The 12440-nt window shown below is 34.9% G+C and overlaps 1 protein-coding gene across 1 annotated transcript in view; it reads right to left on the bottom strand.

The window, feature by feature from the left end:
• LOC106129796 (uncharacterized) overlaps nt 1–12223 on the bottom strand; it is a 40003-nt gene extending 27780 nt beyond the window's left edge. Inside the window, exon 1 of the mRNA XM_013328468.2 lies at nt 12158–12223. The gene's annotated coding sequence lies outside the window, so the exon portion shown is untranslated. The remainder of the gene's footprint in view (nt 1–12157) is intronic.
• Between the last annotated feature and the right edge of the window lie 217 nt (nt 12224–12440).

Raw genomic sequence — 12440 nt, 5'->3', positions numbered from 1 at the left:
TTCCTACGATGTTTATGTAACTTTGTTACTAGATAGTTATTAATAGAAATTCAAAGGGTTTCGGAGAACTGTAAAGGTCGGCTAAGTTATTCAGGTAACAAGCAAATGAGCTAAAGTAGAAAGGAATTTGCCCTAAACGGTACGATTTCCTCTTGGGAACGAGAGCCCTTTAAGTTATTACAGCGGTGAGATAAATTTTATTAGGATTTTCATCAAACCGTATAAGAAAATAGAGAGAAATATTGAAAAACGTTTTTCGTTAATGTTTGCAATTCGATTCTGATTTGATTTATTATAAATTTCGTATTGTAATTTTTTCAAAACTTTAAGGCTTTCGATGTCACTGGTAACAGTAGCAGCTAGTTAAAGGTCTCTGACACAAACACAGCAACATTCACGCGCACAGACCAATATATTCAAATTGTTATATTTTAATCGTCCGGTCTATTAGCAATTTGTAATTATGTAGAATGTTAATATTAATGCATGTACATAATGTTAAACTTTATATTGGAACATAAAAACTAATTTACTAGAGACCAAATGTACCATAGAGAAGAGGGGACTCCTCTTACACTGGTTTTTCATCTTAACAGAGGAGTTACCCCACCTAACTTGAGAAACCCTTCTAAAGAATTGTGACATCGTGCAGCCGTGGTCTCCCCTGTACACCTCTTCACCCTAAACTCAGTTAAGTAGCTCGCTATCCTCTGGCGGTTACTTGCTGGATCTCATGTCTATAACTAAACCCACGCCCTCTTAACAAATGAAAATCTAGTCCTAATAAAGGTTGAAGTTATTCTATGTATTTTTAAACTATCTCCATCACTCTCACCTACGACGTTTTACCTGAACGTCACAGTGGCGCCCAACATGGGGCCAAATGGATGAAAAAATTTTGAATTGGAATATTTTTAAATAAAGATAATTTTATTCTCCTAAGCTTATGATAACAGTGCTCAACAGTTGGCACTTTGAACTCGTGCCAGTGAAACTCCCAAACTGCAACAAATTTAACAGCTTTGGCTCACACTTAACAACAATCTTGATTCTAGTCAACTATTAAAATTAAACTACTCTCTACTCTAACTACTCTCATTTTATGGCCAGCGAAGAACAGAAAATGTATTATTCTCTCTCATCCGTGTTTGATAGTTGCATCCTCCATTTTAACGATGCGGAAAAACGTTGAGAAAACGAGAGTTTTCTCAACATTTATTTTCTTCCAATTTTATACGTACAGTTGCCTGCGGAGAAACTTGACCTCCGTATGGCTTTTATGAACAGGTAGTCATGTTTACTAGATATATTAGATTTAAGTTATGTGACGTCAATAAGTGATAGGTACCTTGTATCCAATTTTGAAAATAATTATTTTCTTTACTTCATGCAAGCGATTTTTTTAGGAATAGGTACAACTTTTAGTGCTTTACAGTTTCAAAATCTTCTTACCTTGAACAAATGCTTAAATTCAGCTTCCAGTGCCCATTACTTTTGACTATATTTAAGTTGAATTAGTTACTCAATCAGTCGCAGTTGTCTATCGGTCAGCAAGAATCTTAAATATGTTTTTTTTATCGATTGGGTATTTGAGACTTTGATTGGAATCTCCATTCTATCACTAAGCCAAACAGCTAAACGTAACCCCTTAGTTTCTTTGAGACTGTTGGGCTCTGTCTACCCCGCAAGGGATATAGATGTAATTAAATGAATAAATTAATGTTGTAAGTACGACGAGGGACGAGCTAACATGAAAAGAGTAGATGTATTAAAAAGTATTGAGAGATTGCGGCAAGTGTAAATGGGTTTATAATTTCTGCCTACCACTCCGACAGAGAGGCATTATCTTTTGGATGATAAATGTTTGTTAATCTATAAAATAAACGTCCACACACATCCCTTATAATAACATTTCAAAAAGAAGCTATCCACTAACGAGTTGGCAGTCCTTTCATTGACTTCATCCGCTCCCGTCTCCACCCATTCAACTCAACTAGTGCGAAGTGTGGGTAAGTACACTTAAGCCGCTCCTAACAATCCCGACGTATGTCTTCGGGATCCGGGACGTGATTTGATTTGACGAATCCCTCCTATACCCTAAATTGTCAATGGAATTTGATCGATTGGAGCTTTGTAAGATTAAGTGTGATTTACACCATTGCGTAAGTTTGGTTAAAGATGAGGTTGAGTTTGATGTATGCGGTAATAATGCGGTAGTAAAAAAATACGGTGTTAGTGGTAGGAATAAAATATGCAATGTAAAACAAAATTAACTTATTAATTCATAGCATGCTTGCGACTGCGATTCCAGGGAGGGAAAACACCTTTACGGTGAGGGAAAGCGTCGTGAGGAAACCTGCACATTCAGATAAAAGGGTTTGTAACTATGAGCCTTCCAGTATGGGTTACGTTCCCTGCAAAGGTTGCGGAGGTCTGATGGGAGTCGCTTCTTGTAAATACCTACGCGCATCTTCAGATTGAAGATGCAACCGGGACTAAAGCTACGGCACTAAATCGAGACTTACCGAGTCTAAAGAAGAATCCGGACCCAAAAGATCCAAAGACTCCAGGGAAACAAAAAGATGAGTGAGTACCTATGAGAATATGTGAGTCAAAAGGAAACTAAACGTGACTTCTCTTTAACAAATCAGGTTATATCAACCCCATTAGCTATCAATAAAGACGCGACTCCAAGTAATCGTATAAGAAACTTTTCAGGTTTTTACAATAACTTTATTCCTAAGACCATTGAGCAAATGAAATCGCCATTCGCTTCGGTTAACTTAAATTAATTTTATAAGTCCTTACGAGATCTCTACAACAATGAAATAAAGGTAGGCACTACCCAGCTAGACATTAAGAAGGGTAATTCTTTATTTACGACTTGATATGGGTAGCTACTGATTACAGCGCCGCAAAAATGTACAGCTAGCACCTAACAATTAATTAAATGAAAGTAGTAGTGTTCTTTATTTATAAGCGCCTCAACGTTTTTACATTATAATATTCGAAGATATAAAAAAGTAAATAAAAACATTACGATTGGCGTTTTAACGTCTGGCTGCGACCTTTCTGAGTCCAGAGTTATGGCATTAGGATGAACGAGTTCAACATATTCATAGGTAGTGACAGGTTATTAGCCTATTATTTTGGGAAGGAGATCCATTATTACACATCAAAGATAGGTATATTGACAACAAACAATAATAGTTTCTCCTCATTCCACATCAACTTTCATCCCTATCTCGGGATCCAAGCCAAAGTGTAATAAGAAAGTTAAGTAAATATCCGAGCAGATAATACCGCCGTGAAAGTTGTGGAGCGGAGTCACAGTTTAATCACCCGGGTCTGCACCTTTTAATAGCACTCACAACTCTCAGATCAGCTCTTTGTAGATATCAATCGACCAGTAATTCAAACAAGAACTACTCATTCTATTTTACCGTGGGAACACAACTTATGCTTTGAAGTCATAGTTTGATAAAGGAATAATAGAACACTTTTATACCTAAACTATATAAAAGAGAACACTAACTGACATATATATACGCACATCCCAAATCACTGGGTGTAGAGAATAGATTCAACGTGTGATCAAGGGGTGCACTCAGAGATGATTTCCCGAAATTCTTGCAGCAACGGTTTTTTTTCAGCGATGCTGCGGACGTAGGTTTGGCGTTATTTTTACCTACTAAGTATCCATATTTTGTGTAATACTTATTTTGTCTTACAATTTTCTTATGTTATCGCTTTGGGCACTTAGATACTTTATTAGATATTATACATGCTCGGGCATCATTTTCATTACATGTCATGTCATGTCATACCGACAGCTGAGAATACAATCGAGCTAACCCTCTTATCATAGAGAAAGATAGTTATGTCAAAACGTTATATAATCACACACATATTTTAGTTACTAAGTAGATTAGAAGTCCTAACACTGCTCAAAGTTAGGACGTCAAGTTTCAACATAAATGCAGCCATCAAATAGCATGACAAACTTGTGTTAAATATTATCGTTTGAAACATAGCAGCGATAATAAAGCCTTATCGCTTAAATGACATCTCCAGGGGGCTTTACGAAAACTATACAAAAACATAAACGTTACTTTATTAGTTGATTGTTTATGGAGATAAAACAGCTTTCCATTACTATTTTTGTTTGATAAAGGAGCTCATTTGTGTGTGTTGAATGTAAGCGTTTATTATTCGAAATAACTGTGGATCATTTGATTAATTGATTTCGAGATAATCGGGTAAAATGCAATTTTTTTTACTAGACTTATTGTATATTTAAAAAGGAAAAAATACAAAAATAAATTACTTTTAATTATCAAATTATCATGACAAAATACAAAGTAAGAAAATTTTTCATTTTCATGATTATTATTATTGATCACTCTCACCACACACCCAAACACCAAAGTCTTAGAAAGTATTAATTAATTCAATTACGTGTTAAACAACTGATTCGAGACATAAAGGCGTGATCATACCAAATTCGCCTTATTGAAACACCTCGTCTAAACACCTTTGAGCGCTGTGAGCGAGCTTTAATTATTCTATTTTTGGAGATGGATGTAGGCTGGCAGGAAGGAGGGTAAGGTGGATACACGATCAGTTTAATGGAAATTAATGGAGCGGCTCGATCTCATGCCACATAGACCTACAGCTCTATATAATTTTAATGATTAGACGAAAGTCACACAGAAAAGATGGACCGGACGTCGTCTTTGCTTTTTAGAAAGGACCACGACGTGTCGCGTCCTTGCCGCGTCATTTCTGTGGTTTGCAAATGGTCATTTTAATGAATTTTCTATAAAAGGAACTTAGAAGGTACAAATTCATTCTGTTGTCATGTTAGATTACACCTGTACCAGTCGTTTGTTCCTTAAATAGTACCACATATTCAAACAATTTTAGATCTAAACTTATCTTTTCAAAACTCAGGTGTTATTTTCCTCATTTTCAGTAATATACCATACATTGCCATACAGCTGAACATGGCCGGCCAGTCTTTGCATGACTGCTGACTCTGACTACCTCGTGACGTAGACGTGACTTAATGTGTCTATACATTTTTTTTCTTTTTTTATAAAATAGGTGATAAGTACGTCTATAACATACAAAACATTCGCGAAATACCACTGGGCACAGGTTTCCATTGAAAATATTAACATTTAAAATAGCTTTATACCTCTGATACGGCGGGCAGCGGGCTGGCCGGACGCAGGTGTAGTCAATTATTGTTATTCCCTCTGCAGAAGAAAAATAAACTTTGCCGAGGTAATTTCATTTTGCTGTTAAATTTGGACAAATTTTCCCGGGAGCTCTTTGTGACGTCACAATTACTGAATACATTACGTTTTCCAATAGATTTTCTCTAATTGGGACGTCACGCGCTCGCAGGAATATAGCTGCAATGCATTAACTCTTCTATTATTTGTGATTAAAGCATGTGACGAAATGTCTCAGCGAATATACGTTATTTAAAGTTGTACCCGTCGCCTGCCAAGGCATCATCGAGATATACTTAAAAAACTTGGTTGGGTATTTCATCAACCTCCCGACGTAAGACCCATAAAGCCATAAAGTTAAGCATAACTACGTAAATATTCCTTGCAGTTTGATATAAATCGTGAACTGTTCAACTTTCCACGTTTGCTGGGACGGTAAGTCAGACCCATGTCATATTGGCATTATCTTAATAAAAATGTTTTTCTCAACATAAGAAAGATATTGTATGAAATGACGTCTGATTTTTGATACAAGATTTTTGTTTGTTGACATACCTACGTGTACATACATATAATCACGTGTATACCCTTTGCGGTTGGACTGAGTTTTGTAATGACTGAAACGCCACGTTCAGATGTATGACTTACCTAATGATAAAATTCAGATTCAAATAGTGAAAAACTGTACATAGTTTTATAAATACCTTGTAGGTTCTGCGTTTGTAATCAAAGTGTGATTTAATCGTAAATCGCCTAATAAAGAAAAATCATATAGGATTACTCTGGCGTGTATAGTGGCATCAAAAACTGAAAGACCTTTTTATGTTAAATCTTTATATTCCAATTCATGTAACTGTCTTCGGCAGATGTTGAAACTTTGAAAATAATGAGGTGAAAATATGGCTGTATTCTCTGCCTTTCCTTCAGAAAAATAGGTGTGATCATATGTAATGTATAATAATAATTGCCAAAATCTTTAAAGATAAAATTTGTGATATTTATATAATATTGTCGTTGGGTTTAAAATTAACGGGCTCTCAGTTTTTAAAAGCGAATCCTTCAAAATGAAAAAATCTGCTGACGTGTTATATCTCCTAAATTAGACCCCAATTCAATTTTAAATCCCTTTCGCTCCCAACTCGGCGGTAACTGACAGTATAATGAGTATCTTTGAAGTGTCAGCCATTCAAAAGGAATATTATGCGACGGCCATTTCGACCGCTGAAGATTTCAGCTTCGGAAGAGCTCAATGAACATATACCTAGCTATAGATGTGTAGAAGGAAAATAGTATGTTTTTGTATTACTTAGTTACAGAAAATAAGAATTGTAGTGCGACAGTAGATAAGAGCATTGACAGAAAAAGGAGAAGACAAAATGCTTTTTTTGTAGAAATACTTTTACCGATAATGCGGCGGTGTACTACAAAGTAAGTGTACGTAATATTTTTTGTTAATAAGCATTTTGGTGCAATTAAAAGTGTTTGTTGTTTCATTAGCTTAGTAATTTAAATCCTTGCAACGCGTCTCTATCTCAGTCTGGTCGAAAACGTTCAGGTCTCGATTTTCAGGCGTCACAAAGTCGGTGTCGTGTCATTTATAATTTATTATGTACTCTTAGAGTCACAGTCTATATCTATAGCCGGAGTTACCAAGCTAGATGTAATTAACCAATGAGAGCAAATGCGCAGTAGCTATATAGAAAACTTATTATTTATTGCACTGTTTACAGATTCATGTCCCTAAATGCCTATGTAACAAACACTTCGAGAAAAACAAATAAAATAGAGTGTGCCACGCTGAATGTCTCAGATGCGAATTGGGAATTTGCTACTTCGGAAATATTGGCCAAATATTTGTCCCCAATGTTTGTGCTGGTCCAGAATGTATTCATATCCGCTATCTATTTTCCCTGCTTCTTGATATATTGAATGATAGCAGTTTCACGGTTTGGATTGTGGTGTATTTTGATTTGTATAACACGTTATAACACGTAAATTGTAAAAATAAATCACCTATTTTAATCGTAATGACTAATATGAAATTAATTAATTTTATATTGAATTTGTGTAACGTGATATTAAAAACTTAAACTCAAAATAAAAAAGGAAAAACTTTGAAAGCGGAGAGTATTTACTGAAAATTAACTAATAGATAGATGTAGGCATGCGAAAAGAAAAGGTTTCCGAAATTTCCAGCAGCGAGACTGAAGGTATTAAATTAATTTCATAATAAAAATGATCTAACCGTGGAGCTTGCCACGTCGATTATTTATTTTTTTCAGAAATACATACATACAAATCTTCTGAGCAAATCAGCCCCTATATTTTTTCAAACCAACTCGAAAATTTGATCAGCGATTGCATTTATTTTCATAACATTTGACAACAAAGATAAAACACACTACAATATTTATTTATTCGCGTTAAACCCGCAAATTGCCGGACCATTTCCACAAAGTTTCTTGATAGTCGTTATTATCTGTTCAAATATTGACATGTATTTGAGGTCTATACCATAAATAAAACTAGTAAGCCCACACAATATTCGCTGGGGAAAAGTAACGACATTTTCTCATACAAACAAACCTTCAGACCCTCGGGATTGAGCTATAAACAAATAAGTTATATTTCTTTCCGTAATATTATAAATGCGAAATCTTTGGGATTGAATGGCTTTTGATAGTAAGTATTAAAATGAACTACGTTCCAAATTTAAACGTTTTCAATTTTTTTTACTACCAGTATTTCATTTCTCTCTTGTAGTTTTTACTGAAAATACCCGCGTGAAGTGTTTTATTGAATCATTTCAACAACATATTATGTACATACGCCGTTCATATAAAAGGTGTTAATACATTTTCTAAGCGGAAAGGTCGCACCCCCAACCACAAAAGGAACCTACAAGATTCGTTTGTGGTATCTCTTTGCCTCAACTCAATAAAACGAGGAAATAAACCAAAAAAAAATATTTGTGGTATATCAATAGTTAATTAAACAGACTTTATATTTACAAAACTCAAAGCCAAATCTTTAATGATAAAATTGCAATTTATTTTTCGACGGATTTCAATATTTCATCCACCTATGCTTATTAGTCCAATTTCAGTAAAATACGTGCATGATTTTTAATTTATCACACATTGAAATAAATAACAGAATCATTATTTCATTTTATTCATTTCAATTGAAAATTTTAATTTTATACGATCACAAGAATCTGTTATATAAATTGAGATAGTAATTAAAATTTTCTATCTCTCCTAATTGGTTTCTAATTTTGTCCATCAAATATCAGCATTTAGGAGATTGATCTCAAACAAATTGGTGTACGAGGCGTTGTCTTGCGACGGATCTTTATTAATTACAATTCAATTGGCTGTTTCCATTTTATGATCTTTGTCAACGGAGGCTCAGATTCTAATCAATTATTCTTTAAATATGTTTTTATTTAATCATAAAAATTGTATAGTAGCTGACGTGTAGTTTATACACACACGGCATTTATTTGAGTAAGTGGTTTCGAGAATGTAATATCCACATACATCCGAATAATAAGACGATATTCAGATTACTATGGCCCAGACAGACAACTTCGACAGACTCTCTCACTTATCCATCTTACACTCTGCTCAGAGGGGTTAGTGCGAGTTTTACTCGATAAATGCGAATTTGTATGTTTGTAATTGATCAGCGCCATCTAGTGGTAACGCGATGGCACTAATGCCATACAAATTCGTGATTACTTGCTCGACGCGTTTGATCGAGTAAAACTCGCAATTAACACCTCTGATCATGCAATTATTTCCACCCGACCTTCACTCCTCACCTTAACAAATCTGATAAAAGTCTTCACTAGTCTTTTACGTTAGTACAGTAATAATTAATCGTACGATATTCCGATAAGGATGCACGCTATACCGGCGCGCCACAGCGTTGTCATCAATCAAGCTATGCAATCAGCAGTGCATGTGCACATATCACGCTGTCCACAAAACAATGCTGATGCAGAAATATAAAACGAAAGACGTCATTTTAAGGAGAATGATTTTTCCTCATTATAAAGTAGGTACCCATACGAAATTTCTTGCCCATGTAACTAATATTATGTTCATTTATCTACTTATATTAAATCACATATATAAGTATGTTAAACAAAACTTTTGATAACTTTTTATCTTGATCTAAAATTGACATCTGTTTGCCAATTTCGAAAGGCTGCCTGAAAGATAATAATTCTAGATGAATCAAGTTGACCTGTATATTTAAAGCTTAATAAACCACAATCCTCTAAATATTAACTAAGAATTCTAAGAAGTCTAATATGCAGTATAATGACCAACTATAAATTCAAACTTCCAGTTGGTTACACTTCGATCTTGATGTATGTTTCAATTAATACTGTTTTTAAATTTCTATCAATATTTTTCTGTACGTTTCACGTTCTGTGTCCATCAATGCAGTTGGCAATTTTACACCTCAATGGTACTGAAATGTCTCTCTCAAATTCAAATGACTGGTAATGAAAGGGCGGTCCATTGGTTATTTCTGGGTTTAATTTAAAATATTAGCTGCTTTTATGATTTGATCTCTGGGAGTAGAAATATTTTTTTAGCTTTGAAATTGAATGACACAGGGACGTTATGCGTGCCTTCTAAAAAACATAAAATTTTAAAAGTATAAATAATCATAAGATGGTAAGAAAACCTACGCATTCTGGAATGGTTGGAGAAAACCTTGGCTCACGTTCCCCTGCGAAGATGCAAAGGGTAGACAGAAATAACTTCGTGTTAATATCTGATTTTACTCAAGGAATGTGGTCATTGGTTGATCCCGAACTCTCACCCAGAGAATCAATCGGAATAATCGAAAATTCTGTGTAGTAATACCAACATTCTAAGAAAAAACATTCCAAACCCCATTCATACCGAGGTGTGGCTTGGTACATAGTTAATCTTCTTTTATAACCAATAAACCGTGATAACCAAAAATGTCACGGGTTATAGAAAAAATATAAAGGTGGAAGCGGCGAGGGCGAACACAATAACTATAGGACGAAGGGCAATTCTCATAAATTCGCACTACAACGGCCATTTGTTAAATTTATACGCGCAGGATTCTTATTGCCGGAAAATTTAAATAACCGCTTATAGCTGTTCGGCTGAAAGGACAACACATTATTTATAAGCAGCAATTTAAATGTAATAATGAGTTGGCAATTATACCTTCTTGTCGAGATTTAGGTGAGCTAAGCTAGCAAGTTATTCAATTAAAGTACTTTTTACTGCGAATACCCGAAATAATTTGTGGTTTTTGTTTATGGTTGCATCTCTCTCATTACGGTTGAGTTATCTTCTACTGGCTTTAAAATCAGGTACCCTAAGTGCATGTAGATGAGTTGAGATATTTTTACGGATGTTAACTTATTTAAGAATGTTTTTGTCTTCTGCAGCATTCTCGCAAGAAGTTATTTGTTATTTTTTTTTTTTTAATATTTGTCTTGAACTAGTCAAGTTCGATAAAAATAAGTTCTACGTTATTATTATAAGCATATAAAAGATGTTGACTTTTTGGTAAACCTTACAAGAGGAGATATGGCAGGTAAGATAATATGTGCCTTGTTAACGGTTGGGAATAACCCCGCTGGCTGAACTATGAGTTACATACATACATATAATCACATATATATCCCTTGCGAGGAACAGAGCCAACAATACCGAAAAGAGTGAGATTCAAATAGTGACAGGTTGCTAGCCCATCGCCTACAAGAAAAATCCCGAGTTTATAATCCTATCCCTTAGTGGCTTTTTACGACATCCATGGTAGAGATGGAGTGGTCCTATTATTTTGCCATCGATGCCGGAAAACACAAGGCACAGTTACGTGTTACAGTTACAAAATAAGACGTTAGTGCTTTAGCCATAATTTTTTTGGTATAAAATGGGAAAACTTGAGTGTGATCATCTGGTACAAAGTATATCATATCTTCTCCCAAATAAGTACGCGAACTATATGGACCATTAATACCATCACGCTTCTTCTACATACATTAATGTCATCATACATGCCTTTGTGAATTGTTTTTCTGTCCTTTTTAGAACCTTTATCTTATACATAAGTGATTTAAGAAGTTTCTTCTAGATTCACCAAACTCAATTCTTCTCTTCAAATCTTCTCAATATTTGTTTCTCATAAAAGCCAAACAAATTTTCTTTCATATAGGTATGGCTTATTAAACAGAAGCATCACAATAAAAAGGAACCTTTTTTCAAGTTACAGATCCCATTATTTATCAGAAATAACATCTGAAAGTCTCAGTAAAGTAAAACACTTCAAAAGACAGAAAAAAACTAAAGAATCCAATTAAATATCCGAGTATGTTTTGATTGGTTCTGTGAGCAATCGAGCAAAAGTTGACCGAAACTTTTGCTATTAACAGGTATCATTTATTTATTATTAATAGCCCTTTTGATTAATGAATATATCGATTCGCTGTAGCAGCGAAAACAAACTTATTTCAAGGAGACCTAATAGTGCTCTTGTTGGTCGAAGTGTTCAATTTATTTCATTGATGAAGTATTATTGTTTGATTTTTTCAGTTCTTAGCAAAATATTTTATTAAATTGGTTTGTAATATGTATATTTAAAGTCATAAAAACCTTACTACTTATATGGTACACATAAATAAAAATCCTGTTCCGCAGCGCACACCAATTCCTTCTAAAGAAGTTAGGAAATGTAATAAAAAGTCTCGACATCGAAAGGTTTTACTGTCAACGAATTATCTGAAAGCGCGGGAAAATTCTTCCAAATTTAAATTTTGAATTTTCATGTCGATTGATGCGTAGTGTTGTCATGTATTATTTAGAAGTGGAACATAAACATCGGTGTGCAATGCGCAACAGGGTGGCGCGGCGTACCTGAGGGCGGGTGCCGGCCGCAGGGGGGAAGTCACTGCGGGCGGAGGATGCCAGCGGGCCGCCGCTCGCGGACTGACGCGGCGCCGCCGTACGCTGCCGTGCGAGCGCCTCGTGTGTGTTGCCAGGACGAAGGGAGAATAACAAGGATTAGGGGAAGTAATTTTATGATTTATTTTCATGTAAGTAGAGGACATGGACACGTTCCTTTTTGTAAGATTTTGTGTAAATTATGTAAAATTTTGAAAATAATACGAATAACGCTAATAACCAGTACATTTATAGA

This window comes from Amyelois transitella, chromosome 3, assembly GCF_032362555.1.
Source record: "Amyelois transitella isolate CPQ chromosome 3, ilAmyTran1.1, whole genome shotgun sequence".
NCBI lineage: Eukaryota > Metazoa > Arthropoda > Insecta > Lepidoptera > Pyralidae > Amyelois > Amyelois transitella.
This window is presented reverse-complemented; position numbering and strand designations above follow the sequence as displayed.